At 34.8% G+C, this 27,091-nt stretch overlaps 1 long non-coding RNA gene across 5 annotated transcripts in view; it reads right to left on the bottom strand.

Annotated features, from left to right (window-relative positions):
- Positions 1–27,091, bottom strand: part of LOC137856167 (uncharacterized) — an 82,076-nt gene that overhangs the window by 13,702 nt on the left and 41,283 nt on the right. For 3 of the 5 annotated variants that reach the window (XR_011096248.1, XR_011096247.1, XR_011096245.1), the window contains exons 3-6: positions 23,309–23,392; positions 23,112–23,183; positions 21,884–21,958; positions 17,759–17,896 (exon numbers count right to left, since the gene is read on the bottom strand). This is a non-coding gene — a long non-coding RNA (uncharacterized lncRNA). Of the gene's footprint in view, positions 1–15,856; positions 16,806–17,758; positions 17,897–21,883; positions 21,959–23,111; positions 23,184–23,308; positions 23,393–27,091 lie in introns of those variants that run through there. The other 2 variants (XR_011096249.1, XR_011096246.1) reach the window with 2 other exon arrangements.

The following is a 27,091-nucleotide window of genomic DNA, read 5'->3' as shown; positions in this document are numbered from 1 at the left end:
GAGCTGCACAAAGCTAATCTAGCTACTAGTACTATACTAATTCTTATTTCTTTTTCTACTACTAACTAAATGTCACAGGAAGAATAAAAAATTCAACGTGTTTTCCAGAAAACATCTCATTAAAATATCTATATTATGGATACCTACCCATTTACTAACTATATTTCCAGTCAACAGTAATACATTAAAATAACTTGGATAGAGACAACATAGCTTAATCTGAAAATTAACCATTAAAACATTATAATAGAAAAGATACAGAACCTCTTAGAAAGGAAAAATATTCTGCTCTGCTCTTCATCCATATAGCAGCACTGTACCATACGATATAGCTGTTTTAAGACTCAATAACAACTAATGAGTTTATGAACACAGATAAAATTCCTAGGAGGCAAGTATGCAGAATAACCCTGGCACCAACACCAATAACAGCAAGTCTAACTCTTTAATCTTTATGTAGAAGTGAATTCATTATTATCTTAATAATGTAATTTTCAACAGGATTATAATCTTAGTCTCTTCTAAAATAAAAATCCCACTGATTTCAGTCACTATCTGAAAAGCAATTGCACACAAAGCTGCTGCATCACTTTGAAAGACATTCTTATACTGGAATCATTCTTCTTACGTTTGATGACCAGAAGTGACAAGCAGGTGTGTTTATTCATTATTATCCTCTAACCTACAGCTGATTGAAAACTTTCTGACTACTCAAACCATTTGTATCAGTGGATACTGATTTTTTTTTTTTTAATCAAAACATATCAGCAAAATATATTAGCATCACTGACATTTATTTTTAAAAGTTCTCAAAAAGTTTCTTTGCATTAATATGACATCTTTCATTTTGAATATTACACCCTATCATGAAATCAAAACATTTCACTATACTGTACTCAAAAGGAACATAATGCAGATCTACAGTGCAATTGTTTTAAGCATTCTAATAACAACAAAATTAAGCACTTAAATCTCAAAAACAGTTTGTTTCCAGAATATATTAAAAATATGGTACAATGATACTTTGGGGAAGATTCTTTAATACCTTTTCTAACAAAATTGACTACAAGTCTCAATTTAGGAAGAATAATAATTTCAAGATAATTACATTTATTTCTGGTGAAACAGACATTCCAAATTGTGGCCATTCGTAACTGAAGTCATGCTCCAGTTCACGCTTCATCTCTTTTACTGTGCAGTATACTGCACTGCGTGGAAAACTGAAGAATTATAACACTGAACTCTAATGGCTCTCAGATCAATAAAACACTATGACATGCTGTACTCCCAGGTGAAAGGAAAATTGAGCTGGCAATTGACATCTCGGATCTGCCAGTTCCTTACATTCATAAAGACATTATTATTTAGTCTGGTTGAAAGCAATATTCTAATATAACCAAAGGTCAGGGTTGAGTAATAAATCTGAAGCTAGAGTCAGTTTATCATAATACTGCCATGTAAAAGTCACTATGTGTAAGTAAAGGTCAATTTTAGCAAGTCATATTCAAGTGTTTTTCCTTTGGGGTATGGTAAAAGAACTTCTGTGTTACACGATAAGTAAATATTAAGAGGTATAGCAACCACTAAATATCATATTACAAATTGTCTTATCTAATTTTAATCTTGCTGTGTATTAGATTCTTCAAGACTGGAATACCACTCCAGTTTAGTCTTTCAACTTCTTGGGACATTATGAAACTAACAAAATCAATCGTAGAATCCCAGAAAGGCTGAGGACTGAAGGGACCTCTGGAGGTCATCTGATCCAACCCCTCTGCTCAAGCAGGCACACCTAGAGCAGACTACCTTTTTGATATAACCTCCTCAACTATTAAACAGGAAGATTAACTTATTGTACAGATATTTTCACGGACTTCCAAGGTTTAATTACTTTTTGTATTCCACTGAAGGCATTGATGGATTATCATACTTTTTAGGAAGATCTTAACTCGGTAATAAAAGTTCTATAACCAAAGCAACACAATATGAATCAGCCTGCCTCATCGCAATTTTTTCCTGTAAATTTTTAAACTGATGTGAACTGTACCTTTCTGTTAACAAAGACTAATGATTGAAAGCAGTACAACAGTCAGAGACCTGGAAATACAAAAGCATTAATTTGCTATTCCTCCTTAGGATAGTTAGGATTTCAGATGAAAATCTGTTCAACAAATCCAGAATTGCTATTGCAATTTGTCTTGAGAAAACAACAACAATCTACTATAGAAGCTGTTTTACACTGGAAAATACTGCAAGTATTGGAACTTCATATCCTGTTGATATCTTAAAACCTCGTCACATAAAAAGGGGTAGTACAATATAGCCTCCTGCTGTATAATATGATGTAACTGAATCATTGCAGTTGCTGGGTCAAGAAGTTACTCTATGAATTCAGGAAGTATTATAATCTAGCAGTGAGTCATGGAGGAAACGTACTTTCCCCAGGGAGCAGCAAGTGGCACTGCTCAGTCTCTCATCTTTCTACAGTCTCTCCTCATATGAAAGGTGATACAAACCTCCATCTTTGTGGCCCTTCATGGGACTAGCTCTGGTACATCCATGTCTCTCTTGTACTGAGGAGACCAGAACTGGACAGCACTCCAGATGTGTCTTACCTATGTTTTTAAGATTATAAAATATAATAATATAAGACAAATAATATAAGACAAATAATATGACAAATTATATATGAAAAATAATATACAAAAAATATAAGAAAGCCACTTTAGAAGGAAGTTTGTATTTTATATCTTTCTGATATCCTTATTTTAAGGAATAATATACCATTTCGTAATTCTTGCCAGTTTACTCAAAACACATAATCCAAAAAAACAAAAAAAAAAAAACAAAAAACAAAACCAACCAACCAACCAACCAAAAAAAAAAAAACAACAGTGCTAGTTTCCCTTGGTGTTTCTGAAACTAGCTAGGATCACTCTCTCCAAGTATATCAACCCCAAATTTCTAGTCAGTACAGTTTCTTTAGCGTACTCTTTTCTCCGGTGATGTGTGTGTACTTTACTCAGTGCATCCTGGTTTTGAATATGACACTTCCTTCTTGTTCACCCCCATATGCTTTCTGCTCTGGAATCTGTTATACAAAATACTTTTTTTTCACAATATTAGAATTAATTACTTTTTACTCACTAAAATAATCTCAGAGATTGATAACTACTATAAAAAACAGAAGTTTTGTAACAAGTTGTTATAAGCACCACTGCAATAACCTTCCTTTGATGGAACATACAAAAATTTTACATACCATAATACACCATATTTGTATTCCTTTGTACATCCTAGTTTCAAACATAAACAAGGCCAAGTTGGATATTCATAGTGTTAATAGGGAAAAAAGAAACCATGGGGAAATAAAAACCATCTCTCTTACTAATTGAAGTACGAAGTTAGAACAAAGTTATAGCTGCCCTTGATGCTCTCTGGGGCATTTATGTTGTATATTGGTTACAATCAAACAAGAAACAGCTATTCAGACAGCTCTGAATATCCCGTGCAGCAATCTTGGAATTTATAGCTACCTGCTGGTTGCAGTTACATATTCTTTTGAATATAATAGCTTAGCTCTAGTTTATTGCCATGCAAAACACCGAGGGCTCAATTACATTGCAAGCACCACCCATCATCAGTGCCGCCATTAGCTGTAGCCTTCCTTTTGTGATACTGTTCCTAATTCTTTCAGGTCCAACAATTAAATCACTGTTCTCCCTCTATTTTACCTGTTGAAAAGTTCCCTTTGATTTTAGCTAGATTAACCTAATTTCAGTCTTGTTTTCATTATACTTTATCACAGGCCCCATAACTAAAATCTTTTGGCTTGTATTGCAACAGTACTCAATGAGAATGCCAAATTTTAGATTTCTTTTAGCACAGGCCACCGAATCAGGTTAAATGCAGGAATATAGGCTTCTTAATTATGTGTTTCTGCTTAGCACTCATCTTTTGAAAACAGCACACTTGTGCTTCAGAAAGCTCTCAATGAGTTGTTGGCCTGCTGTAATCTAAACAGAAAACATGAGCAGTAACACAAATACACAATCACTGTTGTGGGGGTACTTTGGAACAATTTGGGCTTCAAGCTTCCTGATTTGTGAGCAAGACTCAGCTACTACTGCTGAAGGCCATGAAATTGAACTGTGATTACTTACTCATTACATTTTATCATGTTAGGGTTCATTAGGAGTCAAGGATGTGAGAGTCATGACAAATAGGGACTTCTGTTTTTATCAAGTCAAAGTTCTGACTATTAGCAATTAAACTGTAAGGTGTCTAAGCCTAGATAGACATCTTTTATTATAAACAGCATTTTGTTTTGATAAGTTAATTAAATACCACAATGTACACTGTTTTATTGTTAACATAAAAGGATCAACTTAACCATACTGGGGTCTAATTAATAATGGCACAAGTAAAGAGTAACTTTACTGACTTAACTGAAGTTATTTGGATTTATTGGGAAATACAAGAAAGTAGAATTAGAGCTTACTATAATCTATCATTGAAGAATTATATTATTAAGAACAGGAGAAAAGCTTTATCTCACAGTTTCTTGGCTAATGAACCATACAGTACCATTAATGTCATTTAAATTCAACAAGATAAAAATAAATGGAGGTATAGGGTCCAAAGACAGACCTGCAACTTTTAGGTTATTTTCTTGGTGTTTTGAGATGAAAATTTCTCCAAAACTTAAGTACCTTTCCAGTTTAACTGAAGCCATTTAAACAGTAATATTTTGATTTCTCCTTCAAATTCATTGTTGAAGTGGGCATGAAATGACTCTAAGTTGGATCTGTGCATCACTAAGGAGTCTTTCTGGCTTGGCTTATTTTCTTTCATATTTGCAGAACAAGAGTAATAGAAACAAGTGTTCCAGTTACACTGCCATAAGACTCAGTACTGATGGATGATGCATTATTATTTACCACAGTCCCATATTTATATTTCTAAAATATCATTATTATTAAGTCCAATCCACCTACTCCCTCTAATTTGTCCTTGGTGATGGGAATGTTACACTGTGCAAATGCTCAGACTACTAGATTAATATGACAGAGAGGTTTTGCAGAAAACTAAAGCACAATGTGTTCTTACATTGATATATCCAGTTATTTCAAAACATGTAAAAAAATCCATGGTAGCTTAATTTGTAAAAGTTGTTACTTTAAGTTGCATGAAGCCTCTCCCACTGGAGAAGGCACTGATGGATGTTCTACCACCTGATCTCCTGGGTAACAAAAACTATATACTGTTCTTACAGCTCCATGTGGATTGCTGCTAACTAGTGGAAAAACAGTCTGTAAAACTGCAGTTCAGTCCCATGGTAGCAAAACATCCACAGGGAGGGCAGATACATGATGTTCTGACTTTCCAGTTAGCCTTGTGCTAGCATTAAAGAAAATCCTGAACAGGACAGTCCAGGAGATTGCTAAGTCTTGAACAAAAACTGGCATATACTCATCTTAACCAGGTTTCAGCTATTCGAATTGCACTATTACAGCGTAGCCCACAAAACAATGTTTCCTAATGCTGTTAAAACCAAACATCAGTATCGTTGAACAGAAAACACTACGACCTGAAAAAGAAAATATAATGCTCATTGGACTCAATCTTACACAGTTTTTTCACTAGAACCGCAGACCCTCCCAAATGTAACATCCTCTAAATGTGATGGGATATTTTGTCCTCTTCTGCAGACAACCTGGATGAGTGGTACGACTTCGTACAGAGTTTGTAATCATCTATTGTTTTTCTGCTACTGATTTCAATGCCAACAATCAAACAGTATTGAACAAAGTTTTTAAGTTCAGGAGTTGAGCTGAAACTTTGTAGGTCTAAATTTAGTGCCCTAGGTCCCTAGTTTTAATACCAATATAAGTTAAACAATCATTTTTGTAACCTGATAATTAAGAACTCATTTTAAGTGTAACCACTTAATTTTATTTGTGGGAAACAAACAAACAACATAATCAACTATATAGACCAACAGGATTGTATGTCTTTCTCATCACACTTAACAAACACAGCCAACAATCTCATATCAGTTTTTCAATAAAGCCTTTTGAATTTGAATGACAAAAGAGCAAAATAAGACCCAGAAAATTCCTCAAGTGCAATTTGAAATTGCATAACATAAAGAAATTTTTTTTTCTCCAAACTGACCCTGAAAATACAAGCTAATTCTTAACATGCCCATTTGTTAAGTACTATATGATTCTGGCAGGCTTATTGCATGCTTAACAAAGGAAGAGCGGATGGAAAGAAAGCTCATTAATTAGCATTTTTAGTACCTAAATGCAAAGGCCAGCATAGAATAGGAAACTGCATTACTATGGTATCTCTGCTGCAAAACAAGATGTGGAAAGAGAAATCGGAAATGTGAAAGACTTGTGCTGTACAGACCTTGTTAATAAAACAGACAATTACACAAAAATCAAGTCAATGTACTTTCTCTCATGACTGTTCACTTCATCTATTAAGCCCTCAGTACCAGAGTTCCCAAAGTCCCTCTAATATTAAAATTTAGAAGCTGTGTATGTTAGAAGCAGGTTACAATACAGCATTTTCCTTAACTGATGCTCGAGGCACTCCTGTTAGTAACTGAATGACACATGGTTTCATACAGTGAAGCCCCAGTGATCTAACCTGATTGTAATCTGATTTAGAAATCTTACTGGCCTTTATAAAGAGAATATCGGAACCCTTCCAGGGTCCCAGATTTTCTGCATGACATTGATCATTTGATGTTGCTTCAAGGACAGGAGAAATATACAATGGCAGACTTGGGCTGGGTATATCTCTGCCTGGCTTGTGCTAGGAAGAGTACTTTTTGGCTCCTGCACACAGATTTTCTCCTACAGCATCATAAGTACAATCCTTCATTCCAACAGCCTGTGCACAAGGCTTAATTGGGCATAAAACACAGTTCTGTACAAGCCTAATTTTCGTATCAAATTCTGATCTCATACAGGTAACTTTATTTTTACAGATTTCATTACTTATTAGGATAAAAGGAGATCAGAGATAAATCTGTTAGTTTGTTTTTGTAAAAACTCTCTCATTAGTTCTAATAACAAAAAAATATTTCCAGAGATAAGTGACTATCACTGAATATGATGCTGTCACTTTCAAGGCATAAAAATACGTTACACATTATTTAAACCCTTGTTGAATGTAGCATATGCTCTTATCCAAACATTAAACAGAAGACTTAATGCTTTTCCTATATAATAAAAACTTATCAGAAAGGCTCTTAGAATAACTACTGTTGAACCTTTGCTCTCAACATGTAGAAGATAAGTTTTCAAATTATTAAAACAACTACCTATCAGTGTAACCACTTCAAAGCCTCTATGATGTGACCATAAATTTGTGGCTGCAATACTGCTCCTGCAGTTTATCTTGTGATATGATGCAGAAATAGAACATTATACAGACACTAATAGTATACGTGCACTACGAATTCTTAGATATACAACTAATTATCTGCTATGCACACATATTATCAGTGTCTACAGAATAGGCATATTCATAAATATCAGGGATAAAAATGGCCTTGTACCTATTTGAAAGCTAGTACCCTTTCTCCTAAAGAACTACTATATAGTATTGGACTACACAGCAATGAGAGATGAGGTAATGATAGCAAAATGAAGCTGAAAAATAATGAAAGATGGCAGTAAGTAGTTATTCTGGTGCTTTATCAGTGCAATTGCTCAAAGTGTGAACATTTTTTAAACAACCTGTATAACATGAAGAAATCCACAAATTACCAAATGAGTGAACAGAAAATTACTGTCTATAGTTTTTTAATTCTTTATAAAATCTATGCCTAGTGGACTTCCTTTCTAGAAAATAAGAACACTTACAATTTTTCCATTTAGGGCATTAAAAGGCATTCAAAGATAACCTCAAGCATTCTTAGCACTGTTACATATGCATAGTTCAATAGATTCAGAACTAGAGAAGTGTAAAATTGCTCAAATAAAGTGTCTGACTAGTGATTGTAGCCTTCTACACAAAATCCAATTAAAAGAATACTGCATACAAACAAAAGGGAAATGAACTGGCTTAGCAACTTCATTATGATGGATACAGTTTTGGCTACTTTGAAGCAAAAAGCGTGATCTGAAAAAAATACTTAGTACCAGGAAAGTTCAATGTTGAGATATTGCACTTGTCAAAAACTCTTCATATAAGGACAAAGATATTCAACATTTTTTAAAATACCATCTCACAGAGAAAGTCTACCAACAGTTATTCCAACTGTAGAAATGGTATCACTAACACTAGGAGTCCTTAGGATTTAAACCTGCAGGTTTAAAATACATTCACAATGTTTCAGAAATGTATCAGTTTACTGGAACTACTGGACAAAGCTCTTAATAGGGACTAAGAACTGAAAATGCAACTGTGAACACACTCAAGTATTTTCTGTTAATTAAGCCTTTATAAAAACAGAAGGGGAAAAAATGAATACTCAACTTCACTTACATATAAACCTGGGGGAAACGATGCATTGATTTACCCAGAGACAAAATTCGTCTCTCAATACATACAACAAACAGCACTGTAGAGATATAAAAAAATTGCACTGACACTGCATTCGAGTTCGAGAAACTTTTGCTGCTTGATAACTTTGGGAACATAAAAAGTATTGAGGCCAACAGATACGTGAAAAATCCACAGCTGGTACTGGAATTCAAGGCTAGAGTCAACAGAAAGGAAAACATCTGTATCAGGACGTGGCTGAAGTTTTCCAAGAGTCTAAGTGCATAGTCTAAGAGTCAAAAGCATGAAAATCAACTCAAATTTCATCTCATAGTGGTTTATTTCAACCATCTTCTACAGAAGTTTTCCATCTTAAAATTTCTTACATACCTTCTGGCTGTGAAAAAATTGATCTACTGCTCAGCACTTATCAAAAGAGTCACAAAGCTCACATTCTTCCAGAAAATCCCCCAAAGAATACTACATGATGTTCTCAAAGTTTGCCTCATACATTTTATAGGATAGGACTCATGGCAAAAAGTATCAGTAATGATGCCTTGTTGTCAGAACAGTCATGATACCACTGCTAAACCCTCTTGCACAGAAATCTATGTGCTAAGCATACTCAGAAATGTAGGAAAGGATTCAGATCTCCACATCTCTCATCTCCCAGGACAGAACCTCAAAAACATGTGGCTCTTGGGCAAGACACTCTAGTAGGGGAAAGATGATTCTAACTATAGGCATCAGAAATACACTCAGACCTCAAGAAATTAAAATACCTAACCTGTATTACTAACTGCCTAATCCAATTTTCTTTTTAACAAATATTAGCATGCTGACAGAGACACATGTATACATGAATAGTTTTTTGTTGTTGTTGTTTGTTTGTTTGTTTTTTAAATACCTTGTTTTGGAATAGCATCTCTTTGAAAACTACTGGTGTTTCAGGTTTTTTGTTTATATATATAAAAGAATCAATTTTCTCTAGAATACCTAACTTTTAACTGCTTTGATTCCTTTTCTAAGTCTCTCTCTGTAGAATACATTACTAAGGGTTGACTCTTCTATCCTCAGAGACCCAGCTGGGAACCAGCTTCTGAAACAGCAAAAATAAGACTGAAAAGAAAAACCACAAAAGGAAAAAAATAAGAAACTGCAAAAGCAGAAATAAATGGAAGTTTGTTGAAAAAAAAAAAAATCCTTAATGGAAGTTGCATGGGAGCAAAAGGAAATATTTTCTTCCAGAAAAAATGAAGGCAATTCTATCATAACCTATACCAGGCTGCATAAGAAAGGGCAAGCTGTTATTATTTCATAAATTAAACTACATGTAATGAATTAATATAATATTATTTATATATCTACATATTATTGATTATACTTGCATATATATTGTATTTTATTATATTCGTTTGAAGCTGAAGGTGCTTCCTAAGAGTGTCAGGTTCTTACATATATAAATAGAAATAATCAGCCTTCAACTAACTAACACCCTGGTAAATGTGAGAAGGGAAACACGTGAGAAACAAATTAAATAAATAAGTAAGGAATCTTTACATCCTCTACTTTTCATAAGCCAAAAAACTAAGTGGACAGAAAAAAAAATAATAAAAGAATGTGTAAGAAAATAATAAAGAGCCTCTTAATGTATGTATGTAATATTTGAGGTGAGACTTGATTTTTTTATACTAAAGAAAACAACAAGAAAATTATCCCTTGCATATGTTTTCTTATAAAACTATGAATATTTTCCAGAAAATGTTTTTAAATAACTTCACTTATGAAGGTCAAGATGCTTATGAAAACAGCATCTGTATGAAAAATACTGTTTCATAATAAAAGATTATTACTATAGTGACAATTCAAGTTGTTATGGTAACTGGGTCTCTAAAAAATGTAAGCGAGCTTAGAAAACATTTAGGTATTTTTACCAGCAGAATATTTATATTAAGTTTTCCTATTAAAATCCCTTAGAAATAATTCAGAAAAGTACAAAACAAAAGAACAACTAAGATTTAGACAGTCATTACTGTTGCTCTGAAATACAAATACCTATGATGCTTTTGTTTTGTATGTTAACAGATATGTAACATTTGTATGCTTTGACCTTGTTCTCCCTTTTCTTCAGTGAGACATTATATTAGAGAATGTTTCATTTCATTCAAGTTTTAATAGTTGCAAAAAAAAAAAAAAGTCACATTCAGGCAAGTTGAATATGGTTTTGATTAGCAATCTTATTTAGGGGCATCAGAATTAGCAACTTGGTTGCATTATATTGCACCACAGACTAAATGTAGCTGTTGCATATGCATAGGAGACAAAGATATTTGGGACAAAGGGAGCCAATGCCTGCTCAATACAACAACTGTCACAGAGGGACCAACTATGTTTGCCCCCACTGGTGGACCTGTACTTGTAGTAGGCTACAGCAAAGAGTGGAAGCGAGTGTTATCAGGCCCTAGTGGAATGGGAGAGGGAAGCCATGTACTTCTTGACTGTGTGGGTAAGAAGCACAGAGTAGTAACAGGTCTTCCAAAGTAGCTGTGTCCTTTGTCATTCACCTAACAAAGGCTGCATGGTTGGAAGACATGACACTGATGTTTTGAGTAACTGTCTGCTTACTTATCCTAGTGAGATTTCTTGTGCTGCTGACCAATGTGAAAAAGGTCTTATTACTGCTGAGAGGGAAAAAGTGAGAGAGAGAGAGAGAGAGAAGGAGAATTTTATGGATCAAATGCACTCCTTATGAAAACTCAGGACCTAGTTCAATAAGGAAGCATCTCCATAAGATGGATAATCTCCAGCTAAACCTCCACACTAAGCAAGAGCTAGTCAACAGGTTCATTAGATAGAAAGACAAAACAAAACAAAGAAAAAAAATCAGCAAAAACAATGCAAACTTTCTCCGAGATTGTACAATCATCTGTCAGCCTCCAAACCCAGCATTCAGTGTGGAAAGCTATTAAAACCCTGCAGGAAACCCTGGGGGTACAAAAGCAAGCCCTCAATAATGTACCAGGAAAATGGAGAAACTGTCTACCCACACGGCTTTCTGGGTGAAATGACAGAGCTTATTAGATATTCCCCTGTAAATCGCACAATTTCCGAAGCATCACCTTGTAAATGCTATGAAACGTTCCTCGAAATACACTGGACAACCTCATTGGTAGGTCATCAGTAAACAGATAAAGCTCCTGAAATTTGCAGAAACTACCAGAGTAACAGACATGAGACATAATTTCTGAACATGCAAAGAAGGTCCTTTAGTAGGCAGGACTTTCCAGTGTTGATATATCTACAGCCACTACTACCAGTGGCAAGTAATCTGAATCCCATATCTTGAAATACAATGAGTCATTTAGAACTGAGAAAAATAATATCATACAGTAATAATTTTTTTTACAAAACAAGTTGCAAGTCTTGTATGAACAAAGGTTGACTAAAAAAGATCTACCACTGTATGTCATTTTATGTATCTTATTCTATGCTACTCCTATTTTAAATGTTTAAATAGTAAACAAATTTTAAAAGTAAAATAATTATTCTGTGTGCTAAATGCATTTTAGAGAATAGTTGGAAGTGTCATATAATCTCAGCTACTGTGGGCTTCACTGTACATGGCAAGAAATGCTGCTATTAATAAAAGCAGGACAAATATTTCATAATTAATACTTCAATTAATTTTACTTATGCTTGTGAAACGTTTGCAGGTAGGATGCCTGCTGACACAAGCTTTTCACTCTATTTATAGCCTTGTATAAACTAAAATAGTCCCAGAAAACAAGTATCCATTATTACTGAATTTGTTCTTGCAAAAGAAATGGGTAGAGCAGCTGGGACATCATTAATGCATGGAAGAAGTATGTGCATTCTGCATCTATTGATCTAATTTTTCTGTATTGTGATATTGGAACATTCCTGCAGATATATTTGTTGTATTTGTAGAATACACTGGAACAGTTTCAGAGATGAAACAATTCTCAAGTGGCCCAGAACAGCATGGATAATACCCTTACAACATCATTCTATTTTCCAAGATGGCTCTATTGATTATTCCTTTACTGAAGTGACCATTTGTCATAATCCAGGACTCATTCACCTCTGCTGAAAAAAGTTGGGTATTTCATAAAAAGGCTTAAAAAATAGTAAGTTGTGAAAGTTAGATTTTAAGGAACAGCATATATTTTCTTGTATTATACAAGGAAAATGCATGTATTTGTTCTAAGAAGAATCATGGCAATAAGCATTAGAGTGCTGTTTCCTATGTAATCAGAAACATTAAATCAAATGCAGAGGCTTTCTTGGACACATTCATTCTCTTTTCAATCATCTATTCACTAAATTCAATTCTATTTAAAAAAAATAAAAATCACATGGAGCGGGATCCTAAAACTGCAAAGTATTTATATTTTCTTTTTGCTATTAGTAAAAATGGAAATTTCAGATTCTGTAAGTTTTATGACTTTCCAAAGATGTTCTTCACATGGTATATTTTAATTTCCCATCCTCTAGACCATTGTAATGTCTTTCATAAAGCGCATATTCCACTGATTAAAATTCACTGTATTTGAATTGTCACCGTTATGGCATTGTTCTACTGATTCAATATTTATTTGTGAGTAAGGCAAGTCCAGTGTATATTAAAAGCTTCTTATTTAAAGAAAAAGTTAAACCTAAGTAAGATTGCTTAATATTTTCTTGAGCCAGTGAAATTATTTATGAACTGGTCTGCTGTGTGCTGCAGCCTGCAACACAGCTAAATATTCAGATTATTTAGAATCTCTATTATTCACTTCCTGTTCTATTTTTATGTATACACAGAGCACTTCAGCTCAAAAATGCAAATATATGCAGTGTTATTTTACTGTTCTGAAACCTCTGTTTATACATTCTAAGCTAGCTGAAACTTTTTCAAGAACCTTCATTATCTTAGACATTTTGAGAATATTTTGAAAGCTTGAATAAATTGCCTAACCACCAAATGCCTAGGGCAGCTAGGCAGTGTCTGAAGACTTAGTGAATTGAGTGACTCCTAAATTAGACATTTGCATGGTTATTTTTAATTAATCACCATATAAAATGTAATTAGCATGCACCACTTATCATTTGAATAGCAGTTGGCAATTTTTTTTATTTTGTAAATTCTTGCAACACACAGTTCAGAAGGAAAGAGGGAATCCCAGAGGCTGATGTCAGGAGTAATCAGGGGTGATTTAGTTGGCTGCTGCTCAGGATATAACATGTAGTTTATTTCGCTCTTTATTGCTCAGATTTTTTATTTTAAATTTCAAAAATTATACAACTGTCCATCTACATCATCTCTCCCTGTTGTCTCGAACAAGCAGTAAAAAAATGGAGAAAGAGGAAGTTATGACTCACTTTTGAGTGCTGTGTGGTTACTTTGCGATGCTGACTTGAAATGCAGCAGGACACAGCACAGGTGCAGAGCCCCCGCTGGCTTCAATGAACATATGTTTGTGCTGGTATGAATGAAAATCCTTAGTACTGCTTTAAAGTGGTTGGGAGAACACACAAGAAGAGCTGTAAGGCAGGTAGCATCCCTGAAGTAACACCAGGAAGCCAATCTCTTCCTGTCTGGAGGCAGCCAGCTCCTAGCTAGAATCCAAAGGTACAGATCCCTCCAAACAAACAGAGGAGTCAGTATCAAAAGCTACTGAACGCCCCCAGCATCTCCAAAGACACCGTCACGGTGCCCACAGCTAGTGAGGACATTCAGAATAATACAGATGCTTTTTCAGAGGCCATACAGAGCAGTATCTGCTTGCTCCAACCAGCCCCTTCCCTGCAGTTACAAGAAATAGTGGGCAGGTCCTGAAGCAAAACTTTCGAGCACTCAGGCCCGTTGGTATCAGTTCCTGATGACATGTCTCAAAAAGGCACTTGATATTTGTTCTGGAATTAAACTAGTAAATGTTTGCAGTAATGTGAATTAAATTCTGACAGATTGTGTTCCCATTCTAACCAACTATACAGACATAGGAATAAAGCAATGCTTTACATCTGTAGGACCAGTGTTAAAATTTCCAAGGGAGATGACTGCAACAAAGCAAAGAAAAAAAAAATGTCATGGAGTTTTGTTTTCTTTCAGCAAAGGTTCCAAATCTATTTCAGGTGTCTTGGGCACTTTTTTTTTTTTTTTTTTTTTCCCTTTGAGTTTCCAGCAGAACAACTACAGCAAATGAACTCAAACTAAAAATCTGTAGAAGCTGACAGCATTCCCTTGCACTAAGGACATTCTCCCTCGTGAGTCACACAGCAGCATATGGACTGCATCCTTCATGACATGCATCATCAAACAGGTGCACCACACTCAAGAGGGTGCTCCTGAATTTTCATTTGCAATAAAGAAAAGGATTTTCTCTCTTTAAAAAAGATTTGAAAAATCACATTATTTGAGGATGAGTTAATTACTGCACTAAATTTGAACACTGCCACAATTCTAGAAATAAACTTTCACACTTTCTGGAAGCTTCTTAAAGGTAACTCTTACTTTTCCTTAAAAAAAAAAAAAAAAAAAGAAGGCTGTGAGACTGTAAGAAAGGTGAAGCAAAAAAAAGCATTTGTTTCTGTTTTTCTTCACCACACCTGAGGAATGAAAAATTATTATTCTTATGGGTTTATGTCACTCCTACCTAAGCTTTAGTAGCTTGATTTAAAATACAATTTCAGCATCTAGAGCATGACTTAGACAGAAGATAGCCACTTAAGTCAGAATTTATAGTTCTGCAAATCCCTGCTCAGCTATCTCAGAATATTTTAAAACACTTCAAATTGACATTGGTGCCTGTGTCTTTATCTTAAGTTTCTCTGGTGCTGAAAGTTTTGTTTCAGTGTATTTCCACAAACACCTTAGTACTGTCAGAGCTGCATAGACAGGCCACACAATCACAAACATAATAACATAGAAGAAACTGCCATTTTTTTTTTCTGCAATTCTTATTGCTTAGCAGTTTTCATAGCATGACATCAGAGACAAGCTATTCACAAGATTGCACTAGCAGACTCTTAAGTCTTCTACACCTTTCAAGGGAAGAATATTATCAACTTTCTTTAGTTACTCAATTGTTAGAAAGGTCACAGAATCATAGAATGGGTTGGGTTGGAAGGGACCTTAAAGACCATCCAATTCCAACCCCCTTGCCATGGACAGGGATGCCACCCACCAGACCAGGTTTCCCAAAGCCCCATTCAGCCTGGCCTCAAACACTTTCAGGGATGGGGCATCCACAGCTTCTCTGGGTGACCTGTTCCTATGCCTCACCAACAATCATGAAAGAAGAGAAAAAAAATAAAAACATACAATTATGAAAGAAAAAAAACAACTTACCTACTGAGTGAAGCATCTATTTCAGATGTTATTTATGTATTTTCATGAAACATGAACAGGGTAAAATGTATAAAATACTGTGGACTTTCATGACTTAAGCTGTACATAAGGAGTCAGCTCCCATTACCACTACAGAAATGCAACTAATGGGGTCCAGTTCTCCCCGCTTTCTTTTCTTTTTAAAGAACAACTGTCAACATATCTTTTCACACAAGTATTCTGAAGCAGATAAAATTAGAATTTATGTGCCTCTGGTAGGTCATCTATACTCTGGAGAGTGAATAGATTTTAAATACATCTCTACACTGAACAGTTCCTGTCAGGGTTTGGATTCCAGTCAGGAGACCAATCACTTAAAAGTGAGGCACCTCCAGTATTTTGCACAGTGGCACATAAGTCTCTTTTCTGAATTAGCCTTAAATGTTTAAAACAGTTTTGTGACACTCACAACCATACAAATTAAAAATCAAATCTCTCTATAGCAATACCCACCTAAATCAAATAGAACAAAGCACTAGTCTATCCCTGAAATACCCTTGCTGCTAATCACCCTGTAGCAGAATTTTCCATAGGAGAACTACCTATGCAAAACAGCATACTCCAAACAAAAGAGTACAACTAATTCCTCATCCAAAGGTTTCTGTCAGAAAACGTTCCCTCTGATACTGTAACCTTCCAGCAGGTGAGTGTTTCAGACAAATCTTTCCCTCCTCCCTTTTCATTCCAGTGGGGCATGTTTTCCTTACTTTTTTCCCCTCAAATTCTCTGCATCTTTTCCCAAGCTGGGCATTAGAAAGTACAGCACAGATAATATTCTAGTGAAAATGTCATTTTTTACTACTTTAGTAGCTGGTAATAAAACTTGTTTCTCTGCTGAGACCTTCTTAACATATTATTTGTTTTAAACTGCCTATATGCTTGTAAACAGCTTTAGACTGCTGTAAATTGATCCACCTAACATCCTTCTTCCTGGTGTGGATAGTCAGGATAAAAAGAAGGCCAGGTTAATTACAAAGAAGATGTGTTAATTAACTAATTAACACATCACACTTCCCTGTAGCAGGCAGAAAGAAGGAGAAAGACAACTGGGGGAATTGAGTGCAGAATAGTAGAGATTGGTTTATGCAGCACAGAGAGCAGAGAGTAACTTTGATGAGACACCACAGCTGTGTGTAATGTGCACTGTCAAAACCTAAATCTCTAGTAAACTGTGTGAAATTGGTTCAGACATTCATCTCCTTCTTGCAAATGCAAGGAATACAAGCCATGGTAAATTAGTCAGGAGTTTGACTAAATTTATGGGAACCAGAATGAGTCTGGTCCTTTCCTGACCTATACATCAGAAGACCTGCACAGATCAAAGGGCTTCCTGAAATTCTCACTGTATACCTGTTAGAGTGGACAGAAATGTAGGAAAGGTATTATTCTTAAAGAAGTTAAATTAATCACACCCAGAGAGATGGATGCCACTGCTGGTATCATGTGGCTCTAGCTTATGCTATTTTGATTTTGATTATGTTTCAGTAATGGCCTGTGTCTTAAATATTATGGGGTTTTTCTCTGAGTACAAAGACGGTTTGGGCACGAGGTACTTTTAAGTGTCCACTGTACCCAATTTGCAGTTGGACCCATCCCTGCTAAGTAATCCATGAGTTTCTGCAGTTTCCAACTCACACTTAGCAAACTAGCCAAGACACCGGGACAGATGTACCCAGAGCCAAAAATGAGATTGACATGGAATTAAGACTTTTAGGGCTCTTGTTTGAACTGGCCCATAAGGTTTGATTTTGTGTCTTTCTTTTCCAGATGAAGAAGATAACAATTTGCAGAACCCTGTTCTATAAAACAAAATTCCAAATATCTGTGATCTACCCAATGACTGAATTTATTAATGCCACTTACCCTCTGAAATTCACTGTGTTTTCTGTCACTCATACTGACTGTTGTCAAGAGATGCACAGTCACCTTCAAGCAGTATTATGAACGTCTCGGTGGTCTTACAAAGCATGTTATACTTCTGTGCAGAATCACCAACCTTTTCTGAAATAGAGAGGGCAAACAGAAGTTGTAGATTGCCCTCCCTAGCATCATATTGTGCATGGTTTTCCTTTTTAGTAATTCATCCACCTTTTCTTGCCAGTCTTCCCTGTAAGTGACTTGAGATTAATCACACTGTTTTTCCCTATTGTAGGAATGACTGGGATTTTCAGTTTCAAAGTGACAACTTCGTGTTACACCCCTACAGAAAATGTTGCCAAAGTTATTGCATCATAGATGGGCATTGCATCATTTTGATAAAGTAGTAGCAGTTTGGGGAATTTTCTTCTTCTCCAGTCTTTCTTTGAGTCTTTCTATGTCTGCAATTTTTCAGTTCCTCTAACATCAGCGCTTATTATAGGCATTGAAATTCCCAGTTTCCCATAAAAATTTCTGTAATCATTTAAACACGTTTCCCTGCTGTTACTTTATAAATTAGGAACATCAAATTTTATTCAGTTTAATTCTATAACTTTGTCTATCTTTGCTTTTTTACCTATAATCCTTTTCCTCTGTTAGATTGTGATGGTGGAACAAAATGAATATCATGCAATATCTGCAAGCCACTTGATTTCATGCCCACCAAACTACCTTCTCAGTTTATTGCTCCTTTTGGAACTTTACTTATGAAACCAGTACTAGGGCAGAATTTGGGAGGTCTCAGCACAAGCCTGTCTTCTTTAGAATATCTAAATAAATATCATATATATAAACATAAGTAAATATCTAAAATCTATGAAATATTTCATTTCTACATGCAGTACCATATTTTTCAAGCTTCTGTACCATTTTTTTATAGTTTGTCTGTTTGTCTGTATAGTTCTGTTTCACTTAAAGATTTTTTTTTTTAAGTACATCTAGTGTATCCAAAAACATTTCTTTTAAAAGTACGATACTCTTCACCCATGCACCTTTTTGAAGACATGCAGTAGCCTAATATTTTTTCTTCTGTATTTCCCAAATTTTAGCTCTGGTGGATATTTTTTTTTTTAACTGTTCTTTTCTTTCATTTTTCTTTAGTGTCTTCATACATCTATTTATATGTCATGCTCAGGAATCACTGTTTATCTTCTTTATTTCAGCAAAGTAGTTCCGATGCCTCTGTAAAACTTAACATGGATTTATACAGAGCTCCTTTTCAGACAGTGTACCTTTGAAGCTAAACCTATCACAAATTCAGTTTTCTACTTCACAGCCCTAAAGCAAGGTCATTGTTCTAGACCTATAAACAACTAAAATAAAGTTTTTTTTTGTTACCAGGTTGATGAGGTGTATATTTGTGATCATAATTTAAAAAATATGTGTGTTTGAACCATAACTTCCCTACACAGACATATCAAATGATAAACTGAAGAACAAAATTAAGGACTGAATTATCTTTCCTTTGAACATGATGAGTATTATCATAATTTTTAAAATGTTGAAAAATTATATGTAGTTTTATGTCTGGTTTATTTACAGTTTTCCTGATCATACTTTTTCCAGGATAAAAACTATGGCTCATCCTTGAGACTGTTTAACTGCTCCAGTAAAAGTTAAATCCATTGTTATTCATAGAGCCATCATTGTCTGAGTGCCTACTTAGTGCAAAGAAACAGTAAGCTACCACTTACTACTTTGCTTTACAGTTTTTAGATTTACCTACCTACACAATATTGTTTGATAGCTTGATTTTAAGTTTTCAATGTCTTCATCACAGATGATACAGACAACATACGGATTTGGAAGTAAAACTTCCAAGCTCCATCAGCTGAGTAACACTCAGCTAATTACAGTAAATAAAGAACAATTGTTTTATGCAAATTATTCACCACCCAGAAAAAAAAAAAGAGCACTGCGACTGTATTATGATCTATTAACACTGACAAATATTAATTTTGCTACATGCGTGGTAAGTAATCATAAAGTAAAATACAGTGTATTATTTGTCAATCCAAATGATTACAAACACAAAATTTTTCAATAGAAAAGCAGGAAAAAAAGCAAGAGAAGAAAGCTAAAATGAGGTAAGAAGTAGCAGCAGAAAGGGAAGACTAAGGAGGACAGAAAAGAGGCCAATGAGAGCAGAAGTAAGTGGAAGCAATAAAGAAATGGTATTTTGTAAAAGATCCCACGTGAAACAAAATTGGTCCAAGTTGCCATATCTAGCTGCCATTTTTTTCTCTGTAATAAGTACTGTACGTTTTTTTTTTTTTCTTTCTACACTTACAGATTAGTAGAGGCTCAATATTCTTCCAAATAGATGAGCTGTTGAAATGAGATACAGCCTTAATTGTAGGCTTTATGAAGTAGATGGGAATAGTTGAATCCACATCCAACCTCAGGAGACACATATTAACTAAAGAAACTATGAAAAATAATAAGGGAAGTGGAGAACAGCTTGCAAGAAAAGAAAGCAGGTGAAAGAAAGTAGGGAAAACTCATATTAGTGCTGTTCAGCTGCGGGGAAAAAAATAGGCTGAAAATCTTTTTTTTTTTTTTTTCCCCAGCACATTTTAGAATTGTCTTTCAAGTCAATTCCTTCATTTTGCAGTGAAAACCACTGAAGCACTACCTATGTTCAAGCTTCCTAATATTTATCCTTTAGTAGGCAAAGGTGTTCCCAATAACCTAACACCAAAGTATGTTAATGGTAAGGACAGTGCTATGCTATGGGAACAGTCCAAGCGCATAAATTGAAAATCTTTCTTCTCCGTGTGTCATTTTTGTGTTATGATTTGTCTTTCTAAGTATGGAGAGACATGGCACTATGAATTAGATACAGCATAGACTGACAAAACAAAAACAACAAACGGACTTTAACAAAGGAGACTGTTCAAAGTATGTCATATTTCAGCCACACAGCCATTTCAAAACTTATTCTAGAAGTGAATTGGCTGCCTCACTCTCTTCATATGCTATTAGCTTCACAGGCAGCAATCAGAAGTCCAAGGAAAAGATCTTAAGGTGTGCAATGACTGGTTCTTGAAACTTTCATCACACTGTGTATCAGTGCTGCAGATTTTTTTTTTTAATTATTATAAATTGTAGTTTCTGTTAACTGGTGCTGTCAGTAAAATAAGCACTTTTTCAAGTGATAAAATGGGAACAGTCCTGCCTTCTCTAAATTGAGAGATGGTTCCTCTCCTATACCATCTCTCTGCCATACAGTGCTCTGAAACATGATAAAACCCAGAAAAAGCCAAGCCATTGACATACTGTAAAATATGCCCTTAAAGCTGTGGTACTTGAAACTTGTTTGGCCCATATCTCAAGCATGGCTCAGTTAGGCAAAGCTGGTGATTCTGTGCAGAACATTCCCTTCTGTGTTTCAAACTCAACACTTGCAAATAGGTCTGCTTTTTGACACTTCAGTGATGTTAATGTTTCTATTTTCTCTAGCCTCATTGCACATAGATGACATAATGGATTTCATTCAGGCTTATACAAATGATCATGCACACGCTGAAAGTGAATGCCACGTCTTAGATTTTGAGAGGTTTGTTTAGCTTGTCTCAGCTCATTTGTGATGCACATTTTCTGCAATAAACTGTCATCAGTTGGACCACCAGAATACAGTGAAAAATAAACTTTTCTGGATGCTTCTATGGAAAAGCGTACTGTTTGACAGGTATTTTTGTCTTAATAGGTAATTTGTCTTAATAATAAACAAAAACAAAATAAACCAACCAAACAAAAAACTCTAATGTGACATGTAATCACCAACCTGAGATTAGCAAGAACCCAAGTTAATTTCTGGTGTAATTTGTATTAACTTCTTAACCGGTAGATTTTATAGACACTTCCCATTATCATCCAGTGAAAATAATAAATTAGTCATCAACTGACATTCCAGTTCTACCTAAGGATATAATTTTTGTCATGATAAAACTGAAAGGGAATTACAGAAATAGTCATAAATCAGAGAGTCTAGTAGTCTAGTATCCTGTGTGTTAGCAAAGTGGAACATAAATTCAGATTAAACATCAATATTCTAACACAGGCACTTACTTTCACTCAACTATGTATGTTCTTCAAAGGCAGTTTTCAGTTTTCCCCATTGTATTTTGTATTCCTTATTTCAAACTAAAAAAAAAAAAGAATATTTTATAAGTATGTTTGAAGACTGATAAAGACAGATAATGTAAAACTTCCAAAGCCACCAGGGAAATGATAGTTCCAAATTGTCATTCACAGCAACACAAATCCTGCATCTAAATCACTTAAAATTATCTGAAAAAAAATATACAAATTGATGTATAAATAACAATTATTCTCTTGATGAGATAGAATTTGTTATATATTATTGCACTAATCTAAACACATCTAGTGAAAAAGCAAGTTTTTGTGATGAACTATGTTCATATTTTTCAGTATAATAACTGGCTGCATTTGATCTGGAGCCATTCAGAACCTCTGTCAGTGCTGTCACTGGCTAATTGAGTTTTGGGATGGTAGTAATATAGGAACTCTGAATTTCCATTTTTGTTTTGACTGCCCAAAGGATTCCAAGTCCAAGACTAAAAAAGCAAGCAAGCAAGCAAGCAAACAAACAAACAAACAAAAAAAAAACACATTTAAACAAACCGAAACACCCCACAATATAAATAAATCGAACTGTTTCTTTTTCTCTCTAAAGAGTGTATAAAACATATTTATCTCTTGGGAAGAGTATGAAAGCACATATGAAGCCAGAAAAAAATGGGTGATTACTTATTTTCCCACAGGCTTCCAACAGTTTTTTGGAAAACTGGTAAGAACCATTTTCCCAGGACTCTTAGGTATTGTACAGTCAGTCATATTTAATTCTTGAAATTTGGGGTAATTCTAAGTCATTCAATTAATACTGAAATGTCTGTTTTCAGAGAGTGGGAAAAGTTATTTGGAACTATTAGTGCTTAGGTAGTGAGTTAAAAAAAAAAAATCATTAAAAATCAGCTTTTTATTATGAGGTCACCCTGCTGGGCAGCTGAACTCCACCACGTCTGCTCACTCACTCCCCTTCCCAAAGGGAAGAGGGGGAGAAAAGAAGGTTGGAAATAAAACAAAAATAAGAAAAAAAGAAAGAGAAAGGAAAAGGGAAAGGAAAAGGGAAAAAAGATATATTGTCACCTATGTGCTAAGCTATCTTCTGCATGTTAGAAATAACATTCAACTTATCCAGACACCACCAGAAAAGTATCAAGCACAAACATTTTAATCCTGAGATATTTTTTCTTGATTGCACTGTGTTACTTACATTGGATTTCTTTACATTTTGAGCTTTTCTCCAAGGGAAAATGCCAGTTTTCCATGCAGCCTTCCCCTAAGACTTTAAACATATTTCAGAATGAGAATTTCAGGATTTTGAATTTAGGAAAGTTACTGAGAAAATTTTCCTAGTTTTGATTATATGTTAGCCATTGCAATAATGGAAATATCTGCTAGAATGCTTACAGGTTCCCAAAGTGAAGGTCCATCCTGAAATATGACTGTAGAAAAGCACTTGCACCACAAGAACATCTGGACAGTGTCATATCACTGCATTATAAGAAAGAACCGGTATTAATTCCAATTGTATTCTAAACATGCTAGATGCTCTAAGTATGCTGTAAATTCCAGATAACTGCTGGTGGTTTTCATTTAGGAAACATCTGGAAGCACCTTGCCACAGAGATTATCTGTTTGTTTTTCAAAAGGACAGCATTTATCAAACACATTGAATTTACCATGGTAATAAGAAATGAACAAATTTCACTGATGTGTGTAGTTTTTAAGTTACATTGTCAATCAAGTTATTTTTAGCCTTCTGAATGTATCTATGAGATTACAGTTTTACAACAGATCATGTGGAGGAAGATTCTTGTCTTACTCATGTAGTGTATCATCATACACCACAGGATTTTTTTGCAGTATGATGGGATCAATAGCAGACCAAACTGCTAGCTATTCTATTAGAATTTGACCCTTTATCTACAGATTTAATGTTGAATTACTGAAGATAAATGAGCATGGAGAACCACATCCATGTTTTAATTATTTGTAATAACCATGAGTGACAATGAGCAGTGTTTCCTGATGAGAAACAGCAGCAGTCTACAGGGAGAATGCATTCTCTCCTAACCCACAGTGCTTGCCATCACAGGTAAGTTTGCTAATCATATAAACATATACTCATTTAGGTTGGAAAAAACCTTCAAGACCATCCAGTCCAACAATCAAGCTGACTTACTGAATCCCATCAGTAAATCATGTCCCTTAGTGCCATGTCCACAAATCTCTTTAATAACCCCAGGGATGGGGACTTCCCTGGGCAGCCCATTCCAATGCTTGATCACCCTCTCTGCGAAGAAATTCTTCTTGATATCCAATCTAAATCTTTCCTGGTGCAAGCTGAGATCATTTCCTCAAATTCTATCACTTGTTACCTGAGAAAAGATACTAACACCCATCTCACTGCAACCTTATTTCAAGAAGCTGTTTCAATACTCATATAATATCAATAAAAACAATATGTTTATTTTAATGTCACTGAAAAAAAAAGAGTTCAAAATTATGTGAGTAAATATGTAGTATTAGGATGAACTCTAAACTTATTAAAGATAATGGTATGATCTATGGAGAGTTACAGACTCAGTGTTTTATTCCAGAATTCCCCTTCTATCTTATAATGATCACAATGAATGGCAATGAAGGAGCTGCTGATAAAAGATATTTGTGGTAACGCTGCTTCTCACATGATAAATTACTGGGGCTTGGAAATTGACAGTGACTCATGAATTTGTGTTGTAAAAAGGAACAGCCATATATTTTTACACACTGGAACTGAAGTTTTGAACTTAAACTACAAGATAATCTTAACTAAGTCATCAGCCCACATTCCATGAATCCTTTGCAAGAAAACTAGAGCAACTAATACCTCTTCACAAAGACCTAAACTAAGTGAACTACATGCAGGTGTTCTCTGGGTAGAAACCAGTTGGGCAAGGGATTCCACTGTCTTTCCAATCTCTAGTGTTACACAGCAAAAATATGTACTAGAAATTTGGTTTTCAGCACTCAGATATTTGACTGCATGTGGTCTTTTGAACACTGCAGTGTAGCATAACTTATCTGAATGAATCTTAGGTTGTTATTGAAGCAAATGACCCCATGTCAGGTCAGTGCAAATAAGAAAAAGCTTGGCTGGTCTTAACCTAGAAAACTATAAAATATGTCAAATGGATGTATCTCAAGTGTGTGATAAAAATGCATCTTCGCTGCCTCTAGCAGTATTGTATCTGACCTCAGAGCATTATAGAAGAGAGACCATATTGAATGCTTTCATTTCCACATAAAATGCTGATCATGATAGTTCAGACATGCCAGATGGCAGTAGTAATGATAAATGGTGTTGATGCCTCAGGAGAAATGAGCTAGTAAAGTTATATTATGTTCAGTTGGGATTTTAAACATGTAATATAGTTAAAACTGTTATTCTCCTGCAAAACCATACAACTCATATTTCAGTACCATGTCATATATGGGGGAAAAATTCCTGTCATCATATGCTGCTATGAAAAGTAGATTTTTCCATGTCACAGCAAAACAACCTGACACACAGTATATATAATATTTACTTATATATGTATATATGAAATGATAAACCACCTGTATATGAAAATCCATCAATACTATTTCTTGTTTTTTCCTTATGTAGATATAGCACAATATATCTGGATACAGGGAATAATAAAACAGTGTGATATTAGGTAAGATACCTCATGTGTGTAATGGGTCCTTTCTTCCTTTCTGAAATTACAGTTAACAGTTTAACTGTTACTAAAAGATGTTTTAAGAAATTTTACTGATCTAGACAAAATGTATTTCTTCTCTGACGTGCCAGCACTATAGGACTTTCCCTTTAAGTGTCTGATGTTTTTAGAAGTTTTTAGAAGTTTTTATACTCTACCCTGCAAGCAGATGTCTGTCTGTTCCCACAAAACCAAGGACTCCAAAGGTTGGAGCTAAACTGCAGAAATATCCTGTGCTCCAGTTGTATTTCTAGGACTTAGATCCCTTTACTAGTGAAATGTCTGCACATTTATTATATATATATTTTTAACTAGACTACCTTCCATTGGTGGCATTCTCTTGATGTTCCACCATGCAAGGAAATACCGGAGAATGTATTGGGAAGTTAGAAACTGCATAGCTGTTATGAGCATTATTTTTCAGTTCTTCATTTTAGCGTAACGGTCAGAATTCTCTTTCCCTGAAAATGAGGTGGTTTTTTTTGGTCACATACAGAGCTACTATTACTTTTTTTTTTTTTTTTGTGGGTGTGTCTGAGTTAACTCAAGACTGTGCATGTTATAAATTTGTTCTTAAAAAGGGAGGTGCAGCACTTGTAAGGGAGGCTTTTATATCTAGGTCAATGAGGAGCAACTGCACCTTACTAAAAATTAAAAAGTGTTGTTGATGGAAAGGAGACATTACACCCAGGAAATATATAGTGTTAATAATGCCATACATACTTGCTGTACATACTAAAGAAGAAAGAAAATGAGGTATATTACATTCTGCATTGTCTGTAAATCCACAAAGAATAGAGATGCAACGTGAGCCCTGACTTGTCATTATTTTGTGCATACTGCTCACACTCTTTGTCCTATGGCAACTTGGATTTAATTTCCTTTGTCTGACTTTATAAATTTAATTTTATTAATTAGAAGGCAGCCAAATTTAGACAAAGTATTATTACAAAGGTCTATAAGAAATAAGACAGTAGAAAAGTCTATCATGCAAAGATTAATTTGTCCAATTTCAAAATGTATATTGCTATATTTTATAGCTGACAGGTGATCATGGGCAGATGGTCATTACAATTTATCACAGCAGAAAGCTGTTAAAAATGGGCAGGTATAAAATTATATGAAGTAGAAGTTATAGAAGACAATTCTGAAACTCCAGTAACTAAACTCCTAAAGTTTCAATCATCAGAAGAACTTAATCCAAAAGCCAATTATAATTTTCAAAGAGTTGGAAAAAATTAGGCGGTTGAGGGAAAAAAAAAATCATTAGCAGTCAAATTTCATTTTCTCTTCCTCCTACTCATCAAAATTTACACTTTCCAACACTTTTGTAAAAGTGTTTTACATCACCTTTTTTTGTTTTGGTGTTATTGACAGTTATTCGAAGACAGGGAGAATGTCTTCGAATCCCAATCCCAATTTGTGCTTTTCAAAATCTCTCTCTCTC

The sequence above is a fragment of the Anas acuta genome, chromosome 4, assembly GCF_963932015.1.
Source record: "Anas acuta chromosome 4, bAnaAcu1.1, whole genome shotgun sequence".
Lineage (NCBI taxonomy): Eukaryota > Metazoa > Chordata > Aves > Anseriformes > Anatidae > Anas > Anas acuta.
Note: the sequence above shows the minus strand (reverse complement) of the source record. Positions and strands in the feature narration are given on the sequence as shown.